This window comes from Chrysemys picta, chromosome 11 (genome assembly GCF_011386835.1).
Source record: "Chrysemys picta bellii isolate R12L10 chromosome 11, ASM1138683v2, whole genome shotgun sequence".
Lineage (NCBI taxonomy): Eukaryota > Metazoa > Chordata > Testudines > Emydidae > Chrysemys > Chrysemys picta.
In genome coordinates, this window is record NC_088801.1 from 76,367,023 (window position 1) to 76,383,919 (window position 16,897).

Sequence of the window (16,897 nt, forward strand, 5' to 3'; positions counted from 1 at the left end):
CCTAACTTCAGTACCAGGAAAATTGGTTGAAACTATAGTAGAGAACAGAATTATCACACATAGATTAACATGATTTGTTGGGAAAGAGTCAACATCGTTTTTGTAAAGGGAAATCATGCCTCACCAATCTATTAGAATTCTTTGAGGGGACAAGGGTAATCCAGTGGATATAGCGTACTTGAACTTTCAGAAAATCTTTGACAAGGTCCCTCACCAAAGGCTCTTAAGCAAAGTAAGCAGTCATAGAATAAGAGGGTAGGTCCTCTCATGGATCTGTAACTGGTTAAAAGACAGGAAACAAAGAGTAGGAATAAATGGTCAGATTTCAGAATGGAGAGAGGTAAACAGTGGGCCTCTACTGGGACCAGTGCAGTTCAACATATTCATAAATAATCTGGAAAAAGGGGTAAACAGTGAGGTAGCAAAATTTGCAGATGATACAAAATTACTCAGGACAGTTAAGTCCAAAACAGACTGTGAAGAGTTACAAAGGGATCTCTCAAAACTGGGTGACTGGGCAACAAAGTGGCAGATGAAATTCAATGCTGATAAATGCAAAGTAATGCACATTGGAAAACATAATCCCAACTCTACATATAAAATAATTGGGTCTAAATTAGCTGTTCTCTGAAAACATCCACTCAATGTGCAGTGGCAGTCAAAAAACCTAACAGAATGTTAGGAACCATTAGGATAAATAATAAGACAGAAAATATCATAATATCTCCATATAAATCCATGGTACACCCACACCTTGAATACTGTGTGCAGTTCTGGTCACCCCATCTCAAAAAAGATACATCAGAATTGGAAAAGGTTCAGAGAAGGACAACAAAAATGATCAGGGGTATGGAACAGCTTCCATAGGAGGAGAGATTAAAAAGACTGGGATTGTTCAGCTAGAAAAAGAGATGACCGGGGGGTGGGGGGGAGGGGGGAGATATGATAGAGGTCTATAAAATCAAGGATGGTGTGAAGAAAGCGAATAAGGAGGGTTATTTACTCCTTGACATAACATAAGTACCAGGGGTCACCCAATGACATTAATAGGCAGCAGGTTTAAAACAAACAAAAGGAAGTACGTCTTAACACAACACACAGTCAACCTGTGGAATTGGTTACCAGGGGGATGTTGTGAAGGTGAAAACTATAACAAAGTTCACAAAACAACTAGATAAAGGTCACTGGCTATTAGTCAAGATGGTCATGGATGCAACCCCATGCTCTGGGTGTTCCTAGCCTATTTGCCAGAAGCTGGGAGTGGATGACAGGGGATGGAGCACTCGATAAATTGCCCTGTTCTGTTCATTCCCTCTGAAGCACCTGGCATTGGCCACTGTCTGAAGACAGGATATCGGGCGAGATGGACCATTGATCTGACCCAGCATAGCCATTCCAATGGGATGGTGAGAACTTCTTCCCTCTGTCTGCCCCCAACACACACACACACACAATGCCTGACATTTGGGCAAGGCCATTCTTGGCCGTCTGTGAGCTCAAGAAAGCTGCAAAAACATTCCATGACCATGAAAAACCACCATCCTTCCCACTGAGCGGCAGCCTGTGAAGTGCACAGCTGAGAAGCTGGCCCGTCCTGCTACAGGGTAGGAGGAATGTTTTGCTGTTATCTCAAGGCCTTTTCCTGGGGTTTAGACCTGCTGCTATTATTTATTAGATGTAAGCGGATCAGGCTTGTGCATGAATCAGATAACAGCGGGGTGGCTGCCCCCCATATCTCCACATAGCTTTGTTCCTCTTGTCTGGTATTTTGTAAATCTCATGCATTGTTTTTAGTACTATCTTTCATTGACTCTCAGTACTGATACTGGGCTGGCGTTTGGCGTATGGTTACTCTTTTCAGAACAGTCCCAATGGCAGAAGTGGCACTGATATAACTTAAATCAGTTTTTCGGTGGACACTCTGCCTTCAGTTCAAGGGTGGCTTCTTTCAATTTAGCTTAAACCTGTTCCAAACTGACTTAAGCTAAACCGAAGTACACCTGGTTTAAACTGAATTCAGGGTACCCCCCAAGCCTTTGGCACCAGTTTAAAGCTGTATCTTCAGTTCAAGGGTGCACTTTGCAGTGTAGAGAACCCTTCGGTACCAGCTGACCCACAGCAGAACCAGCTCCACAGACAGAGAGGGTGAGTCACTGCTCTTTAATGGATTAGACACCTATAGGTGAGTTAACTGATGCAGACCAGCCATTTCAGTGCATGTCATGCAGGTGGAAGGTGCTGGGCTGACAGTCCCCGAGCCCAGCAGCAAAGAGCCTCGGTGACTGGAGTCCACATAACAGGGGCAGCACAAGCTTCCCTACTCTCACCAACCCACACACCACAGCTCTCTTCTCGGAGAACCATCTCTAAGGGGGACAGGTAATGCTCAGACCCCAGACGGCCACTGCCCACGAGGGCAAACATTCCAAGCAACAACAGGCTGATGATCACTAGAGCAGACTGAACGAATGTGGGAAGCTTGCAGTTCCATGCAGAAGTTTGCGCACCATGAGGCTCGCTGAGATGCAAACGAGGAGCGTGGCCAGCTTCCTGGCTGTGCCACAGGCTCAGCCAGGAACGTTCATGTCAGAAACCTGAAGAACAAAGAGAAGGAAGCCATGGGGAGGCAGCTGGCATTTCTTAGGTCATCACATTTGCAGATTATGTCTAAAGGCCCCCGTCCTGCACATGCTTATACACATGGATAATCTGGCCAAAGTCCATGGCACTACTTGTGTAAGCAAAATTGCACGCTGTGTAAGCAGCTGAAGATCAGAGCTTCTTGTGCAGAGCTGACAAAGCAAATCAAGGGACCAGCGGAAACCTACAGGCACCTTCAGGGCTTTGGTTTGAGACACTTTATTCACCATTTATTCTTTTACTAAGTGTGTCCAGCATCTTGTATTCTAATAAAGCGCTGGTAGCTATACAGCTGTTGACACAACCAACACCATCTGGCCCTTCTTTCTGACAGGAGACTGGAGGAAGTTGGCTCCTTTAGCCCAGCACAGGGGTTCTCAAACTTCACTGCATCTCGACCCCCTTCTGACAACAAAAACTATTACATGACCCCAGGAGGGGGGACTGAAGCCTGAGCCTGCCAGAGTCCCGCTGCCCTGGGTGGAGAGACAAAGTCGAAGCCCAAGGGATTCAGCTGCAGGCAGGGGACCTGTAACCTGAGCTTCGCCACCTAGGGCTGAAGCCCGAGGGCTTTGGCTTTGGCCCCAGTAAGTCTAATGACAACCCCAACGACCCCATTAAAATGGAGTCACGACCCACTTTGGGGTCCTGACCTACAGTTTGAGAACTGCTGAGAAAGGCTGAGCGCGGATACGGTCACCTCTGGTGTATTAACAAAGAGCAACACCAGTGAGGGTGAAGAGCTATTTAAGCTAATGGACAATGGGGCACAAGAACAAATGGGGATAAACTGGCCAGGAACAAATCCAGGCTGGAAATTAAGAGAAGGTTTCTAACCATGAGAGTGGAGCGGTTCTGGAACAGCCTCCCAACAGGAATTGTGGGGGCAAACAATTCAATCAGTTTTGAGAGAGAGGCGGACAAATATACGAGTGTGATTGTATGACAGGGATGCATGTGGTGGTAGGGTGCAGGGCTCAGCAGCCCAGGGGGTCCTTTCCGGCTAATGTCTGATGTTCCTAAAATCTCATGTTTCAGGGCTTCAGCCAGTCACCTGCAGGGGTCAGGATTCCTTCCCCACCCCCAAGTATCCCATTTGTCTTTTTGCCTCTCTCCTTCCTCTGCAGCACCAGGGATGGCCATGGCTGGAGATGGGACACTGGACAGGATGGGCCAGGGCTCTGAGGTGGCCCTGAGCATTCTCTCTCTAGAGCATGTGGCTGGCTGGTTCTTGCTCCCATGCTCAAGGTCTAACTGATCGCCATAGGTAGGGCTGGGAAGGAATTTTTGCCCAGGTCAGATTTGGCAGTGGCCTTGGGGGCGGCAGGGTGGGTGCAGCGTATGGGTGCAGATCACTTTCTGGGATCAGCTGGGTATATCTCATGTAATCACTTCCCTGCCATCATGTGGGCCTTGGGCACTGGTGCCCCTCCATTCCACCTATTCTCTGCCTCTGGCAAATACTGGTCCACTCTCCAGTAGTTTGCAGGGAAGGATTCCTTTCCCTGATCCCCAGTCCCTGAAGAACTTCCAAGGTGCAACCCAGTGCAGGCCGTTCACAGGAAACAAGCTTAGTGCCCAAGAGAACAAAAACGAAGCAAGTGAGACTGAAGGTTCCCACAGCAGCATGACTCTTGCACACGACACGCTGGCAAGGTGTCTGCTAATCCTTCATCTAGGATCCTTAATACAGATATCACAGAGTCACTGAGCTAGGTGCTACGAGAACCGTAAGTTTGCAATTCTTGACTTTGGGGTACTTGCCTTTGGGTGGGTGAGGGACAGGCAGATGCGGGAGTGCGGGGGAAGGACTGGTATGCTTGGCTGTACAGTCTAGCAACCACACATGGAAACGAAGTTTCTTAGGCTGTGTCTACACTCCAGGCAGTACAGTGGCATAACTGTGGTGCTGTAGGTAAGCTGCTGGCGGTAACTTTGAAGCATAGATGCAGACTACAACAATGGAAGGGGTTTCTCCACCTCCCCAAGCAACAGCAACCAGGTCGATGGAAGAATGCTTCCATCGACTGAACTGCATCCACACAGAGCATGGCTAAGGCACTCAGGGGTGTGGCTGTTTCAGACTCCTGACCGACGTGGCTCTGTGGACCTAACCTTTTAGCATCGACCAGGCCTTAGTTTCTCAGGCTTTGCCGACACAGCAAGTGGCAGCAGCTGGATTAAATGAAACCAGCGCCAATACCCAGGGGCTGCTCATTTCAGATTTGGAGCGACTTGTTGCTGTTTAGCTCACCCAGATTCCTAATCAGCAGTTCCGCACGCAAACTGGGTGCCAGCATAGCTAATTCAGTTACAGGGGACTCTAACTGACACAGTTACCCTGGGATAGCCCCAGGCTAAACACAGCCCCATGGCGAATGCAGGTGGCTCGTGCCAGCACAGTTCATTGCCCTTCCCACACGGGACAGCTACACCAGGGTGACAGCAGCACCTGCTCTAGCCAGGAGGCTGTTACCCCGACAGGATTCCCATCCTGGCTGCCACACACAAGAGCCTCAACCCCCTGCAGTCTCCAGCCGGGCCCAGGCAGCGTGGTAAGGGGGCAGGGAGCGGAGGGATTGGATAGAGGGCAGCGGAGTTCGGGGGGGGGTGGTCGGGGGTGGGAGTGTGGATAGGGGTTGGAGCGGTCAGAGGGCAGGGAACAGGGGGGCAGTCAGGGGCAGGGGTTCTGGAGGCAGTCAGGGGACAGGGAGAAGGGATGGTTGGATGGGGCAGGGGTCCCGGGGGGAAGTCAGGAATGAGGGGGGAGGTTGGATGGGCCAGCAGGGGGCAATCAGAGGCAGGGGTTCCCGGGGCAGTCAGAAGGGGTGGTTGGATGAGGCCAGGGTCCCGGGGAGGTTGTCAGGAATGAGAGGAGGGATTGGATGGGGCGGCAGGGGGCAGTCGGGGCAGTGGTTCTGGGGGTGGTCAGAGGACCGGGAGTGGGAGGGGGTGGATGGGGCAGGGGTCCCAGGGGGGGGCCATCAGGGAACGGGGGTGGGGAGGTGGATGGGGCAGGAGTCCCGGGGAGGGGGGGTTGGGTGCGGGGCTGGGCCACGACCCCCGCCCTTAACCGGCCCGCCATACAATTTCCTAAACCCAATGCGGCCCTCAGGCCAAAAAGTTTGCCTGCCCCTGCCTTGGAGAGTAACAAGTTTATCTGGGCATAAGCTTTCGTGGGCTAAAATCCACTTCATCAGATGCATGGAGTGAAAAATACAGTAAGCAGTATATATATATATATATATATACACAGCACATGAAAAGATGGGAGTTGCCTTACCAACCAATTCAATTAAGGGTGGAAGTGGCCTATTCTCAACAGTTGACAAGAAGGGATGAATATCAAGAGAGGGAAAATTACTCGTCCAGTGCTCTTAAAAAAACCACTTCAACGAGGGGCACGGCTCCCAGCGCTGGGGCACTGTTTACACGGGCGCTTTACAGCGCTGCAACTTGCTGTGCTCAGGGGGGTGTTTTTCACACCCGGAGTGAGAAAGTTGCTTAATGCTTGCACCAAGTAAAACCCCACTCCTAGAGCTTGGCTGAGCTCCACAATGTGGGTGCACAAAGAACTGTCCTCGGTTAATCAAACTGACATCTGCTCCAGTGCAAACACTGGAAACAATCCAATGGATGCCAAGTGGGAAATGTAGAAATGGAAACAGGGATGGCAAGGGTCAGAAACTTGCAATAATAAAATCAGTGCAGAGTAATGTTCTAGAGCAGGGGTTCTCAAACTGGGGGTCACCAGGTTATTACATGGGGGGGGGGTCACGAACTGTTAGGCTCCACCCCAAACCCTGCTTTGCCTCCAGCATTTATAGTTGTATTAAATATATTTAAAAGTGTTTTTAATTTATAAGGGGAGGTCGCATTCAGAGGCTTGCTATGTGAAAGGGGTCACCTATACAAAAGTTTGAGAACCCCTGCTCTAGAGAATATGGGGCTCATTCGGGGAATTGCTAAAACCCAAAAGTGAAATGGTAAGGATCTTGGAAAAGAAAAGGGAGGTCGTTTGTTTGAGGGTTTTTTTTTTAAATAGCTGCAACAACAAACACTGGAATGAAGCAGATTATTGATTTTTGCAGAAGAGCACATTTTAAACCCAGAGGATTCTCGGTCCATCTCAGGAACTATTTCTTCTCATTAGATCACTTGGCAAAAGATGAAGAGTTTCCCTTCTAAATCCCCGCTTTCCCTCTCACAAGTTTCCAATACGGACACTCTGGGATTTCAGATTTACCAGGGGTTGGATTTTTGGAGGGAACTTGTGACGGTATTTTATTAAAAGTGCTATATAAAAATGGGCCGATACCCAGCCAAAGCGAACGGCGGCAGCTCGTTCGGGGTTAGCCGGGGTTCAGCAGATCTCCGCTGAACAACCGCTCGGCATAAAACACACGGGGCCGGGGCCGGCTCCCCGCCGGTCCGACCAGCGCCCCCTGACTCCGCGCGGCCCCGCGCTCCCACCGCTGCGCTGGGGGCTGCCCTGCCGCCTTTCCGGCCCGGGGCGCGGAGCGGGCGCCGCACCCTCACCGTTTCCATTTGCACACACTGTCCCTCCATGCACAGCCCGGGGCGAGCCCCGCACCGCTCTGCCCGGCCAAGGCTGCCTCGGCCCCGCGCACCTGCCCGGGCTGCAGCCCGCGGTACCGGGGCATCGCGCAAAGCCCCTGGGCCATCCCTCCGCGCCGTACCTGGGCTGCTGCGGGGCTCCGCGGGGCTCCTCACCCGAGGCGAGGCGCCGTCCGTCCCAGCCCCCGCCCAGCCTGGGGACAAAGCCCGGAGCGCACGGACCGGGCTGCAGAGTCACGCGGAGCCCGGACCGGCGCTGCGCCACGCGCTAGGGGACGGAGTACAGCCTGCCCGCGTAGGGAAACTACAGCCCCCACCATGCACCGCGGGGGGGGGGGTGCGCGCAAGAAGACTACAGCCCCCGCAATTCACCGCGTGGTGCAACTACAGCCCCCACAATGCACTGCACAGAGATGCGCGTGGACACTCCAGCCCGCACAATGCACTGCGCAGAGGGGCGCGTGGAGACTACAGCCCCCACAATGCACTGCGCAGAGGGGCGCGTGGACACTCCAGCCCGCACAATGCACTGCACAGAGGGGCGCGTGGACGCTCCAGCCCGCACAATGCGCTGCGAGGTGGGCTGCCCATACCCAGGGCCCAGCGAGCAGGGCGGTGTCCTAGATCCCCTGGGAGCTGGGCGGGTGCACAGCAGCCCATTTAGCGCCATGCAGGGACCCCGCCTGCAGACACGCCAAAGCCGTGAAAAAACGCCGAAGTTGGGCTTCCTTTGCCTTGAGTTGCTTGTGGGCTAGTTTTTGGCTTGTAGCTTGGGCCTTCTTTTTGCTCCGCTCCTGGCAAGCAGGGGCAGGGGTGCCCAGTGGGCCCACCACAGCCCCAGACTGCAGGCCGGGGGATCTAGTGACATAGCGGGGTGGGGTTCTTAGGGATTGGCTTGTTTTGAAATGGGATTAAGCTGATGTTTGGCTTCCTGTGAAAGTTGGGGTGCTTATTTACTGTGTGAAAGTTGGCAACTGTGCCCGCCCAGCCCGGGGGTGCCTCTCCCCTCCCTACCCCTGCCCAGCCCAGGTGCTGCTGCAGGGAGAGCGAGCTGGGAGAAGTCCTCTCGCCTCCGTGCCCCAAAGCACCCTCCTTCACCCCAAACTCCTCATCTCCAGCCCCACCCCAGAGCCCACACCCCCAGCCTGAGCCCTCACACCCCTGCACTCCAAACCCTCTGCTCTAGCCCTGAGCCCCCTCCCACACCACATGTATTTTGTTATGTGCACCAATATGGAGGTGATGTGTCACCCATCACCTCCATATTGGTGCACATAACAAAATTCATTCCACATATTCATGGGAAAAATTAGAGGGAACATTGGTGGTGTCCTGTGTGGGGTGAAGCTGGGAGCGGTTGCACCAGCGCTGGGGGTCATCCTGTGCCTGAGGGGCCAGTCACATGGGGGCTAGGAGGATGTCCTGTGCCCAGGTGAGGTAGTGTTGCCAACCCTCTAGGATTGCCCTGGAGTCTCCAGGAGTTAAAAATTAATTTTTCATTAAAGATTATGTCATGTGATAAAACCTCCAGGAATATGTCTAACCAAAATTGGCAACCCTAAGGGGGGGCAGTCACACCGGGGCTGGGGGGCATAGGTGCCAACTCCATGGGTGCTCCAGCCCTGGAGCACCCATGGGGAAAAAATAGTGGGTGCTTAGCACCCATCGGCAGCCCCCCATCAATGCCTTTCCCTTCCCCCAGCGCCTCCCGCCTGCCAGTGGGCCATGCCAATCAGTGCCTCCCTGTCCTTCCCTCACTCCCTTCGAGCACCTACTACGGATCAGCTGTTTCGTGGCATCTGGAGGTGCTGCGGGGAAGAGGAGAGCAGCGAGGACGCAGCACGCTTTGGGGAAGGGGTGGAACTGGATGAGGCAGTGTGGGAAGAGGTGGAGCGGGGGCTGAGTGGGGGTGGGAAGAGGCGGGGTGGGGCATTGGGGGAAGGGGTGGGGGGGCTGGGCAGAGCCAGGGGGAGCACCCTCTGGCAGATTAGAAACTTGGTGCCTATGACTGGGGAGGCAGTCACACCAGGACCTAACAATAAGAGGAACAATCCAGTGCAGGTGCCTCCCTGAGGGGAAAGCTCTCTTCTGTCTGTACAAATTGACTTGATCTAATCTGGGACCCACAAACTCAAATGCCTTAATCACAACTCAGGGATGCCATTTAGGGAGGGTGGTTTGGGCACCCCCTCCCCAGCTTCATACCACATTTGGGTGATGTTTGCAGCAAGAGGGAAGATGCTGGTCATCCCTGCTGCCCTGCCATGGAGCCCCTGCTAGCCAAGTTGCTTGGGACCAGAAGCCTCCCTCCTGATCTGCTGCACAGAGCCGAGCAGGGGCTGATATTGGGGTGCCTCCCGCCTGTGTATCTGGCTCTCTCCCAGGAGTTGGCCTTAGTGCAAAATAACAGATACTCCCCAGAAATGGACATTGTATAACAGAGGGAATTTTACTGATCCCCTTACTGCTGGGGTGTTACCCAGAGTTCCCTGAACCCAAAGGTCTCAGTAACTTTAATCTATGTGAGGTGGTTGCAGGACAAACAAAGGGCGATGCCGCTTCCATCTGCTATATGGCTGATACAAAAAATCAAAACCATGTGCTTTCACTTTAAAGCCAGTACTTTATTAGTCTCCAGTATTCCCCTTGTTTAGTCTCAAGCACACACAAACACAACAGGTTATAGAGCACCCCAAACTGCAGGGCCGGCTCCAAGTTTTTTGCTGCCCCAAGCAAAAAACATTTCCGGTGCCCCCCCCCCGGCTCTGCCCCTTCCCCACCCCATTCCAATCCCTTCCCCAAATCCCCAGCCCTGCCTCCTCCCCAGGACGCGCTGCATTTCCCCTCCTACCCCTCCCTCCCAGGCAAGGGCTGAAGCGGAGCGGGGGTGCGCTTGGGGGAGGAGGTGGAGGTAAGCTGGGGGGGAGCAGTTTCTCTACCCCCCGTTACTTCCTGCGGCCCTCCCCGCGCCCCCCACCACCGCAGCTCACCTCCGCTCCGCCTGCTCCCCTGAGCCTGCCGCCGCCGCTCCACTTCTTCCCCCTCCCTCCCAGGCTTGCCGCGCGAATCAGCTGTTTTGCAGCAAGCCTGGGAGGGAGGGGAGAGAAGTGGAGCGGCAGCGGCGCACTCAGGGGGTCGCAGGGAGGGCGAGGAAGTAACCCGGGGGGGGGCAGAGGAACCGCTCCCCCCCCAGCTCACCGCCGCCTCCTGCCCCGAGCGCGCCGCCACTCCGCTCCTCCCCAGGCTTGCCGCAAAACAGCTGATTCGCGCGGCAAGCCTGGGAGGGAGCGGGGAGAAGCGGAGCAGCGGCGCGCCCGGGGGAGCAGGCGGCAGTGGAGCAGAGGTGAGCTGGGGGGGGGAAGCGGTTTCCTCTGCCTCCCCCCCCCCACGGGTTACTTCCTGCAGCCCTCCCCTGCCCTGCCCCACCCCACCCCAGCTCACTGCAAAAAAGAGGGCTGGAGTGCCGCCCCTTTGAAAGTGCCGCCCCAAGCACATGCTTGGAGGGCTGGTGCCTAGAGCCGGCCCTGCCAAACTGATAATTACCCCCTCAGGTGTTTGGAGTGGTATTTGGATTCAGTCGCAGATTTTTGGTGGCTGGCCTTCCGTCTGTGGCTGGAGATCTTCTTGATGTGTCCACAAAGCAATCTGCTTGACCCAAACCCACAGTTGCCTTCTTAGACTGAAAAAGTTACAGAGACATGTCACTCAAAAAAAAAAAAAAAAGTGACAAAGCAGGTGTTACAAAAACATGTCACTAAAAAAATAATTGTTAAGCAAGCTATTTCCAAGCTGTTAGTTTGGCAGTTGTATTTCCCCATAACAACAGTCCTGAAAGATAGCCAGACTTCCTGTTTTTCACAGGCGCTTACCCCAGCATGTCAGAGAAGGTGTAAAGTCAAGCTCGCGTCATGCGATCGCTATTCCCCCGCCTTGCCTTAGTTATGCTAAGCCCTGCAAAGGCCTACTCAATGACTAAATGCAACAAGCAATAGAGATAGTCCAGCCCAATACTAGGCAGTGGCCTGGACACCGGGCTGGTTGCTAAAATGCCCCTCAATAAAATTCCCTCTGTTATAAAATGTCCATTTCTGGGGCGTATCTGTTATTTTGCACTAAGGCCACTCCTGGGAGATACCAAACCCGGCTTCATTTTAACTTGTGCTGCACAGCAGCTTGTAGCCTTGGGCCCCAGGTATCTGCATGTTTCCCCATCCTGTTTTAAGAGTGTTACCATGAGTAGGGGAGGTGAGAGGGGCAGTGCCCACGGCAGGGCTGCAGCTGAGCTATTTATACCTCGTTGGAGGGAAGACAAGGGTGGGTGGGAGCTTTAACAATAACTGCAGACATCTGGCAGTTCTCAATGGCTTTTCATCTGCTCGTTTCCATAACACACCAGCAAATCCGGCCCCCAAGCACTAGGGGAGGGAATATTAATAAACTCCTTTGGCCAGCTGGAACTGAGCTTGAAATGGCTGGTGCAGCCTCCCTGCCCTTCACTGGATAAACCCCTGGTGGCTGGGCTCTGCAGGAGAGGTGAAGGAGGAGTGGGGAGGGGAATTCCAGCTCCTTGCCTCCCTGGGCATGGGAGCCCAGCACAGCCCCCACCCCCCTCTCAGTCACTGCCCCAGCTTTCCCCTGCAGTGACGGATGCAGCCCCACTCCCTGCCATGGGGCACAGATGGAATAGAGTCCCCGACTCCAAGCTGCAGCCCCCTGCCAGGCTGGAAGTGGGGCGGAGCGAGAGGGGGGTTTGCTCCATCTCTCCACAGGCTGCAGATGTAGGATTGCCAACTTTCTAATCACACAAAACTGACCCCCCTTGCCCCGCCCCCTGCCTCTTCTCTGAGGTGTTGTCCACACTCACTCCATCCTCCCTTCCCTCTGTCACTCGCTCTCTCCCACCCACCCTGACTCGTTCATTTTCACCAGGCTGGGGCAGAGGGTTGGGGTGTGGGAGGGGCTCAGGGATGGGGGCCAGAAATGAGGGGCTCAGGATGCGGGAGGGGGGTCAGGGTTGGGGCAGGGGGTTGGGATGCGGGAGGTGGTTTGGGGTGCGGGCTCCTCCGGGCGGCGCTTACCTCAGTCGGCTCCCGGGAAATGGCGACATCCTCCGACTCCTAGGGGGAGGTGCGGCCAGGCGGCTCTGCCCACAGGCGCAGCCAATGGGAGCTGCCGAGCCAGCACTTGAGGCGGGGACAGCGTGCGGAGCCGCCATGGCTGCTCCCAAGCCTAGGAGCCAGAGGGACATGCCAGCTGCTTGCCAGGAGCCACACAGAGCCGGGTAAGGAGACTGCCAGCCCCGCGCCAACCAGATTTTTAAAGGCCTGATCAGCCATGCTGTCTGGAGCCACCAGGGTCCCTTTTCGACCGGCTGTTCCATCAAAAACTGGACACCTGGCAATCCTACGCAGGTGGGTCTCACCCTGAGAGAGGCAGGGACCGAGCAGGAACTAGGGCTGATGGAACCTAGCCCCTGCACCCACTCCACCCACACTCAGTCTCACTACAGATCCGAGGAGTGAGGAAGGGCTCTTGGGTGCTGGTTACACAGGTGGTCAGACTAGATGATCACAACGGTCCCTTCTAGGCTTGGCATCTATGAATCTCCTGGTCCTGGGTAGCAAGTTGTGAGGAACAGAGGCACTCCTGTCACAATTTGCTACCATTGTGAAATCTCTACTTTTAATTTGGACACTGTCATGAACATACAGCTAAGGGTAGCATAAAATCCCTCCTTTACCTGTAAAGGGTTAAGAAGCTCAAATAACCTGGTTGGCACCTGATCAAAAGGACCAATAAGGGCAGAAGATACATTCAAATCTGTGGGGGAAGGTTTTTGTTTTGTACTGTGTGTTGTTCTCTCTGAGGCAAAGAGAGACCAAGCAAGTAATCCAGCTCCTACTGAAATGATACATCTAATATTACAAAAATAGTAAGTAATAGCAAGGAAATGCATTAGATTATCTTTTGTTTTAGCTTGTGAATTTTCCCTATGCTAAGAGGGAGGTTTATTCCTGTTTTTTCATTACTTTAAATCCTCTGTGTTTTAAATCTTATTACCCTGTAAAATTACCTTCCATCCTGATTTTACAGAGGTGTTTCTTTTACTTTTTTCTTTATAATAAAGTTCTGTTTTTAAGAATCTGATTGGGTTTTTAGTGTCCTAAAAACACAAGGGTCTGGTCTGTGCTCACCTTGGTTACCTATTTGGTTGGTATATTATTCTCAAGCCTCCCCAGAAAAGGGGGTGAAGGAGCTTGGGGGGGATATTTTGGGGAAACAGGAACTCCAAGTGGTTCTTTTACTGAATCTTTGTCTAACTCACTTGGTGGTGGCAGCGATATCATCCCAGGGCAAGGAATTTGTGCCTTGGGGAAAGTTTTTAACCTAAGCTGGTAGAAATAAGCTTAGGGGGTCTTTCATGCATGTGCCCACATCTGTACCCTAGAGTTTAGAATGGGGAGGGAACCCTGACAGACACAAAGAAAGAAAGGTATTTTTGTAATTTGGAAAAGCATTCTACAGAGTTAAAGGTCACAGCTATCTAAGTAAAACCCTGAATTAAGATGGTGTTAGTTTCTTTCCACTGTAGATAGTTTCTATAGCAAACAATATGTAATACTGTACATACAAAACACTGCAAATATTGTAAACGGTATTTGGAATACTTATGAATACCTTTTAAACACAAGCTATTAGGCACAAAATTTACCGCTGTTCCTTAATCAGACTTGTTCCCTCTCCCTGTCCTCCCCTCCCCACATTGTCACTGTTACACATACGGAACAAGTTTTCAACACAATATTTGCACTTTTGTACTTTGGTGCACACATGTCAGCGCACTGCCCTCTGGTCTTATTTCAGAGACATTTTCTTAGGCCTTTTCCTCACTGATAAAATTGAAGTGCTTTGTCCCCCACTGTTTTAGTTCACACACCTTGTTTACGCCAAGGTAACAACAACAAAAGACACCCCTCAGCAGTGGCTAGATTCACAAAGAGATGTGCATGGATGTTAGGCCTCCTGACACTGAACACTTAGAAAGTCACAGGAAGAACATGGGGATCCACAGAGGTGAGTTAGGGGCCCAAGCTCCCTACACCAGGAATGGGGAGAGAAGGGTTCCTTAGAATGCAATTCATGAAAGCCAGTGTGTGAGGTCGAGAGCCACCTAAGCTAGCCAATGGGAGATGCTGATGAGAGGGGTGTGTCCTAGGTCACAGAGTTTGATGCCCAAGTCCCATCTAGGGACCCAGAGCTGGGAACCTGCCCCCTGCAGTCAGGTGGCTTAGGTGACTAAGGGGTTTCTGATGAGAATGAAGTAAGCAGGTGCCTAACTTCACACAAAACAGCCAGAAAAGAAGATGAGCTGGTGCCCACCTTATAACTTTTATCCCAGTGCTTAGAGCGCTCATCTGAGATGTGGAAGACCCTTGGTCACAGCTATTCTTCCCATCTGCCCGATGGGGGAACTGAACCTGGGTCTCCCACACCCCAGATGAGTGCACTAACTGGTGGGCTAAAAGTTATAAGGTGAGTGGTGACACCATGTCTTCTTCCTCCAGCCAGGTTCTGAATGGCACCTAAGTGGTTTCTGAGCATGCCTACCATATGAATACACACACAAGATAGATATTTGCCCACCTGTCTTCCCTGGTTCATGAATCACTCCAGGACTTAGGCATAAGACAGGCATCTGGAGTAATGCAGCATGGCGCATGTGCAGACAGAAACTTATGCTTCTGGGGAGCTTTTACCCTGAAAACAAAGCTGTTGAAGGCGTTTAGGCACTGACAGGGTCTGTCAGTAGTTTTGTGACTCACAGTCACAAAGTTTAAAACTGAGGGTGCCCAAATACATTTGTGAATCTGGTCCTGAGTCTCTATCATGTAGTTCTATTATGTAGTCAGGGCCGGTGTAACCACTAGGCGAACTAGGCAGCCACCTACGGCGCCAAGATTTGAGGGCGCCAAAAAGTGGTGCCCAAAATTTTTTTTTACACTACAGTGGAGTCACATCTTACGCAGGGGTTAGGTTCTAAGAGGAAAATCGCGTATAGTGAAAATTACCATAAAGTACAGTATACACAGTATACGCTGTATACACTAGAACAGGGGTCCTCAACCTACGGCACGATTGCCAATGGTGGCACGCAAGCCGATTTTTTTTTTAATGGTAGGCTGCAGGTCCCGGCCTGGGGTTCTGTTCACTCAGCCAGCAGCGGGCTGAGTGGGGCTGGCAGTGGGCTGAGCAGGCCGGTGGCTGAGACCCCGGGTGGCAGGAGCCGGCAGACGGAACCCCAGACCAGTCTGGGTTTGCGTCCACCGGCTCCTGCCAGCCGGGGTCCCAGCCGCCGGCCCCGCTCAGCCCACTGCCAGCCGGGGTCCCAGCCGCTGGCCCCGCTCAGCCCACTGCCAGCCGGGGTCCCAGCCGCCGGCCCCGCTCAGCCCACTGCCAGCCGGGGTCCCAGCCGCCGGCCTCGCTCAGCCCACTGCCAGCCGGGGTCCCAGCCGCCGGCCCCGCTCAGCCCACTGCAGGCCTGGGGTTCCGTCCACCGGATCCCGGCCGCCGACCCCGCTCAGCCCGCTACCAGTCTGGGGTTCCGTCCACCGGATCCCGGCCGCCGACCCCGCTCAGCCCGCTACCAGTCTGGGGTTCCGTCCACCGGATCCCGGCCGCCGACCCCGCTCAGCCCGCTGCCGGCCTGGGGTTCCGTCCACCGGATCCCGGCCGCCGACCCCGCTCCGCCCGCTGCCGGTCTGGGGTTCCGTTCACTGGCTCCCGGCCGCCGACCCAGCTCAGCCCGCTGCCGGCCTGGGATTCCGTTCACCGGACCCCGGCCGCCGACCCCGCTCCGCCCGCTGCCGGCCTGGGGTTCCGTCCACCGGATCCCGGCCGCCGACCCCGCTCCGCCCGCTGCCGGCCTGGGGTTCCATTCACCCAGGCTGGCAGGAGGCTGAGTGGAGCCACCGGCTGGGACCCCAGCTGGCAGCGGGCTGAGCGGGGGGGGGGACCCTGCTGCCGGTCTGGGGTTCCATTCACTGGCTCCTGCCAGCTGGGGTCCTGGCCGCGGGCCTGCTCAGCCCGCTGCCAGCCCCGCTCAGGCCGCTGCTGGCTCAGTGAACGGAACCCCAGGTTGGCAGCAGGCTCAGCGGCAGCCGGGACTTGCAGCCTGCCATTAAAAAAAAAAAGGGCTTGCGTGCCACCTTTGGCACCCGTGCCGTAGGTTGAGGACCCCTGTTCTAGTGTAGACAGCGTATACTGTGTGTACTGTACTTTATGGTAATTTTCACTATACGCGATTTTCCTCTTACGCACTGACCTTAGAACCTAACCCCCGTGTAAGATGTGACTCCACTGTATTCATTTTTGAAAGTTTATAATAAGCGATGTTCCGGGGGGGGAGAGGCGGAGGTGGGGTGCAAAGTGGAAGTTTCACCTAGGGTGCAAAATATCCTTGCACCGGCCCTGTATGTAGTGTCCACATCTGGCTTAATAAGAATGTCAGCATCCTCTTTCTTTTCCAAACACTTCTCTGTGTTGTCAGCAAAGCCATCCCTCACAGCAGATATTCAGAATATTTCCCCCCTTGAGGGCTTTTTGGCTTGCCTTTAATGAAAGTGTCCTTTATAGCTTCGAATATGTCTAGTAATTGCAGCCACACCCTGTTTCTGGAGGT

The 16,897-nt window shown here is 53.7% G+C and overlaps 1 protein-coding gene across 3 annotated transcripts in view; it reads right to left on the bottom strand.

Moving 5' to 3' along the window:
• Nucleotides 1-7,538, bottom strand: part of SLC19A1 (solute carrier family 19 member 1) — a 35,195-nt gene extending 27,657 nt beyond the window's left edge. Inside the window, exon 1 of one of the 3 annotated variants that reach the window (XM_005282635.5) lies at nt 7,341-7,538. The gene's annotated coding sequence lies outside the window, so the exon portion shown is untranslated. Of the gene's footprint in view, nt 1-7,179; nt 7,314-7,340 lie in introns of those variants that run through there. The other 2 variants (XM_065562231.1, XM_005282638.5) reach the window with 2 other exon arrangements.
• Between the last annotated feature and the right edge of the window lie 9,359 nt (nt 7,539-16,897).